The sequence below is a fragment of the Myotis davidii genome, unplaced genomic scaffold (assembly GCF_000327345.1).
Source record: "Myotis davidii unplaced genomic scaffold, ASM32734v1 scaffold524, whole genome shotgun sequence".
NCBI lineage: Eukaryota > Metazoa > Chordata > Mammalia > Chiroptera > Vespertilionidae > Myotis > Myotis davidii.
In genome coordinates this window covers 659712-665703 of record NW_006299263.1, presented here as the reverse complement: position 1 = coordinate 665703, position 5992 = coordinate 659712, and the positions used below count along the sequence as shown (strand labels likewise).

Sequence of the window (5992 nt, the reverse complement as noted above, 5' to 3'; positions counted from 1 at the left end):
AAAAAATGGGCCCAGCCAGTATGGCTAACTGGATTGAGCATCGCCCCACATACCAAGAGGCCACCGGTTTGATTCCCAATCAGGGTACATGCCTGGGTTGTGGGCTCAATCTAGGGGGTTTCTATCTCTCTCTCCCTCTCCCTTCCTCTCTCTCTAAAAATATTTTTTTAATCCAATAAAAACATATTTTTTTTAAAAAAAAGAAAAGAAATGGGAAACCTATTTGGCATTGGGTCCAAGTTACACTCTCCCGACCAGCTTTCAGCAGCAAAAAAGATATTTTAATGCTGGTCTGTTTCCTCTACCTATTATCAGCTGGTCCAGGACTCGGAAAAGAAAGGGACATGAAGGACCCCCTCAGGTTCCCAGCCCTGTTTTGCTGAGCTTGGACCTTGGTGCCGTTTATGGTGCTTGTTCTGCGGCAGCCCTCAATAACTTTCTGTTGTCTTGAACTCCAACAGGGTGACACACACAGACGCAGAGCTGCTCACAGCTGTCACAGGAATGGTGGTCGGTTTCCTTTTTTAATCGTACAAAGTGACTTTTGAAGCCTCTCTAGCTTGTCCGAGGGCTCTGAGGCTACAGGGAAGCAGGCTTCAGAGAGCAGAGGAGAGCGAGCTGCGCCTTTGTTCCTCTCTCTGACTGCATTACCAGGGAGTGATGTCCCAGGGCAGCTGTCAAAGAGCTTGACGGCAATTCTAGCAAGAAGGTGGCCGAAGCACAATCCCAGCAACAGTGATCAAACATGTTTTTTGAAATCTCCCTTTATCCTTGAAATGCCTTGTGCTGCTGAAAGCCTATTCATCGCTGATCACTCGTCTGTAGCGAGTCGTCTCCTTCTGTGTCTGTACAGGGAAGTGACAGCCCGGAGGATCTGGGCAGAGACCACGGCTCCTAGGCACCGTGGGGGAGTCGAAAGGTCAGGTAAACAGCAGCTCGAGGAGGTAGGAGATAAAAAGGCCAAACAGAAGAAGGAGAAGCTACAAGACAATCACCTTACTCAAAGGGGCTTTGGTTTTCAAAGTGGACGCCACGGCCCTGTACTCCTTGTACTGTGACCATCTCCGGGGCCTCCATCTTCCTTGCATGCCATTCCTCTTACCTTGTCGGCGCCTCTCCTTCATTCATCCTCCCTTCTCTCTCCAGGCTGTCCAGTTTCCCTGTGAGTCTGCTACCTCCTTCACCTCCACCTATAAACATGCCCACGGGCGTCACACCCCAGAAACTTCAACCTACCCTCCAATGACCACTCTCTGGCCTATTCCAATGTCACCCAGAGTGTGGCATGGGCCAGCAGCGTCGGCACTGCATGGAGTGCATTTCAAATGCAATGCAATTCTCAGCCCCCTCCAGCCCCACTAAATCAGAGCCTCTGTGTGTGGGAGCCCATGATCTGTTTCAACAAGCTCTCCAGCGATTCTGACACACCGATTTGAGAAGTGCTGCCTGGACTCCATGTCTCTGCTTCCTACCACTCTGGATTGCCTTCCTCTGTCCCTTCTTTTGTTTGTTTGTTTGCTTTTTAATAATCCTCACCCAAGGATAATTTTTCCATTGATTTTATTTATTTATTTATTTATTTTAAGGAGAGTGGAAGTAAGGGGGAGAAACAGAGAGAAACATCAACGTGAGAGAGACACATTGATGGGTTCCCTCCCACACCCCAAGCAGGGCCTGGGATCAAGCCTGCAACCAAGGTATGTGCTCTTGACTGGAATCAAACCCAGGACCCTTCATTCCTCGGGCCGATGCTCTATCCACTGAGCCAAACTGGCTAGGCTCTTCCCTGTCCCTTTAATGTCCAGGCCCCTTCTTTTATGGAGCTATATTCTTTCTCTAAATGACCTCAGCCACCCAGAGGTGGATGTGGTTATTTGTTTAAACACAGGTATGCTACGTTTGAGAATCACTCACCCCTGGCCTCTTCTCTGAGCCCCCAAAATGTTCAGTTGCTTTCTGGACCTTCCTAAACTTAGTATGTCTAAAATGAACGTAATATCTCCTCCGACACCTACCCAGCATCTATTTTAACCACCTGGGCTGTAGGGTAGCACTGCCACCCAATTAGTCACCTTCAACTCCTCAGTGTCCTACTTCCTCTCACTCACTCTGGTTGGTCTCCAAGTACAGACAGTTCCATGACCACCACTGCCTGGGTGTGGGCGCCGACAACTCTCATCTTCCCTAATCATTTCATCCCGCATGCTGCCACCTCACCTCCTCCTTGGTTAAATCTCTTTAACGAATCCCCACTGTTTATATGATAACTTCTGAGCCCAGGAAGAGAACCTGAGACCCAGGCATATCAGGATGATGCTCTAACCAACTGAGCTACCTGGCCAGGACTCAAAGATTTGTGGGTGCTTTTTTTAAACAGAGCCCAGGAAGCATTCAGTCCTTTGGTTGCTGACAGTAACAGTAAGTGTGCTTAAACACTGTTCACATATCATGAGCTTCTTCAACCTGATCTTCAGAGGCTCTGTCAGCCCACAGAGGTAAGGAAATGCTAAAAGGCACAACCACGATAGCAAATTTACTTGCATGAGTCTCCTCTCCCTCCTCCATGTCACAGCATTTGGACCACAGGAAGTATAACCTGTGTTTCAATTGTTCAGCAATCTAGGTTTGCCTGTTCTATACTTTTCACAGAAGAACACGAGTTCTTATCTTCTTTATCGCACTACCAAAAGACATCGAAGTTCTCTGGGATTATGGGTTGTTGCCCTTTTAGCTTTTGGCTCAATTTCAAGATATGCATCACCACCAAGCATCTTAACTGCAAATAGACTAGACCCGAGGTTCTCAGGGTTTTTTTTGTTTTGTTTTTCTTTTTAAAATATATTTTTATTGATTTCAGAGAGGAAGGGAGAGGAGAGGAGAGGAGAGGAGAGGAGAGGGGAGGAGGGGAGAGGATTCAGAGAGAGGAGAGGACAGGAGAGGAGAGGAGAGGAGAGAGGAGAGGGAGGGTTAGATAGATACATCAAAGATGAGAATCATTGATCAGCTGCCTCCTGCATGCCCCCCACTGGGTGGTCGAGCCTGCAACCCAGGCATGGGCCCTTGACCAGAATTGAATCCGGGCCCCTTCAGCCCACAGGCTGATGCTCTATCCACTGAGCCAAACCGGCTAGGGCATCTCAAGTTTTGAGTAGGCATCAGAATCACCCAGGAAGCTTGTTATGATGCAGAGTTCTGGGTCCCACCCTGGGAGTTTCTGATTCAGTCGGTTTGGAGGGAACCGAGATTTTTCTCGTTCTAACACATTCCAGGTGATACTGAGGCTGCTGGACCAGGCACTACACTTTGAGAACCGGATATCTGTACTTCCAAGAGAGACTGATCTGATCTGCCTAAAGAAAACCCTATCATAAGGAAAGCAAATAATAATTACAACTACCCAGTTCCACAACCTCCACCTCCATCAAGTGACTTAAGGGAGGAAATGTCAGCCAAGGACGTAAAAGCTAAGTGTTGGGAAAGCAGGAGGACACGGGTTCTAAACACTCTAAATTCTGTTCACTGAAAAATAACTGCAGCAAAGGAAGGCCACACATCACATACAAACCACACCCATAACTCCCATCCTCCTGGGGCTCCAGTGGAAAGAAGAATTTTAGCAACGACGACTCTTACCCCAGTCCAGAGACTGATGTGTCAGCATTAGGTGAGTCTGAGTAAAGAATCCAACAGTATGTGAAGCAGGGGCTGCGGTGCCGATAGGAAAAGAATTAAGGATTTGCTCTCACACTATTCTCTCTACCTTTATGTTTTCGAAAGTTGAAGGGAATTAAATAGCATAAATACCAAAATAATACAGAAGAGGAGGCACTTGTGGTTAATTTTATGTGTCAATTTGACAGGAGGGGTGACAGGGTCCAGATATTTGGTCAAACATGATTCTGGGTGTGTCTGTGAGCGTCTTTTTGGATGAGATTAACACCTGAATCTCAGTAGACAGAGTAAAACAGATTGCCCTCCCCTGTGTGGGTGAGCCTCACCCGGCAGTTGAAGGCCTGAATATAACCAAAAGGCTGAGTGAGAGGGAACTCTTTCTGCCTGTCCGCCCTCAGCTGGCACACTGGCCTTTTCCTGCTCCTAACTCAAATGGAAACATTGGCTTTTTGGTGTCAAGTCGTAGGCCTTTGGACCATCAGCTCTCCTGGTCTCCGGCTGCAGATCTGAGGACTTCTCAACCTTCATAACTGGGTAAGTCAATCCTTAGAATAAATCTCTTTACATATTTGTATATACAGATGCTCCTCGACTTACAATAGGGTTACATCCCAATAAACCCATTGTAAGTTGAACATCTAGTAAGTAAAAAATGCATTTAATGCACTTAACCTGCTAACCATCATAGCTTGGTTTAGTCTATCTTAAACGTGCTCCGTACATTTACATTATCCTACCATTGGGCAAAAGCATCTCACTGCTGCTGCCCAGCATCATGCTAGAGTATGGTACTACATACCACTTTTGCACCATTGTAAAGTAAAAAAATCCTGAGATCAAACCATCAGTAGTTGGAGACTGTCTGTATGTCTACACACACACACACACACACACACACACATATGTATATGTATATGTATATGTATATGTATATGTATATGTATATGTATATGTATATTTATATGTGTATGTGTATGCATATATCGCCTATTAGTTCTGTTTTTTAGGAGAATCCTCTTTAATACAAGAGTGGACATAAATTCCTTTGTAAATCACCTGTTTCCTGCTTTTACTTCCATTTCACTAAATCAGCACTATGTCTAGCACCTCTACCAATGTCCTTTAAAGGATGTCTGTAACTTGACATTTCAGTAGAGGTGATTCCGACTCAGTGACTCACTAATGATTTCAGCTCTGCTGTGCAGTCAGGGTTGGGACTTGCTGGAAGAGAAGCACACCCCCTGTAATATCCTAAGTAATGCAGATTTTTCTCTGTTATTGTCTGAGAGTAGGGAAGTTAGAGATGGTATCAAAAGCAGAAACAACATTTGCGTCTTTGTGATTTGCAAGGATCCTGTTCTATTTCTGTCCTTTGTCTTCAATCTTCTGTGTGTTCTACTACAAAAAGGACAGGGTGGTCTCCTCTGTTTGCCCCTAATTTTGTAGCCCACACACCTACCTTCTCAAACTTCTGAAGCTTTTAGGTGTACTTTTTTGTTGTTAATTCTCACCCAAAGATATTTTTTTCCATTGATTTTTAGAGAGAGTGGAAGGGAGGAGGAGAGACAGAGAGAGAGAAGCATCGATGTGAGAGAGACAGATCAATTGGGTTGTCTCCTGCACACACCCCAACCAGGCCAGGTATGGAGCCTGCAACCGAGGTATGTGCCCTTGACTGGAATCGAACATGCAACCCTTCAGTCTGAGGACCAGGTGTACTTTTGAAAGTAAAGAGGCCATGGAAGACATATCAATTAAGTTAGTAAAAGTGATAGCATTTTGGAGGAGTTGGTAACATTGAGAGAAGCATCTGATAGGCATGAAAGAACAGACAGACTGTATACCTTAAAACCACTTGATGTACTGATGCAGGTAACTACTTTCATAACTATTCCATAATAAAATAATGTCTAAGGGCCTTGATATGCAACACAATTGGCATAAAGTTAGACACTTTCCTTGGAGTCAATGCAGTGCAAGTTTAAGGAACTCTGGAACCCCATTCAGAGTAAGAGAGCTACCATCCAGGGCCTCAGGATTCTGCTTCCCCTGGAGCCGACAGGGCTGTTGTAATAGGTTCCTGGCACCTAGTGGATATTTGCCAATCTACCAAGCCCAGGTAAGTTCATATATTAGTCATGATGCAGGGCATCCTGCTGGGGCTGGCTTGTGAAGACCCAGATGATGGGATATGCATGGTAGCTTCCATTTATTGAGCAATGATAATTACGGTAATACTTAACTCTAGGAAGAAGATAGTTTTAAGCAATCTGCCCAAAGTCATACAGCTAATAAGTAACAGAGCTGACCCCAAGTGCTT

General features: G+C 45.5%; 1 protein-coding gene across 1 annotated transcript in view; it reads right to left on the bottom strand.

Moving 5' to 3' along the window:
• Positions 1-5992, bottom strand: part of EXTL3 (exostosin-like glycosyltransferase 3) — a 131372-nt gene that overhangs the window by 86635 nt on the left and 38745 nt on the right.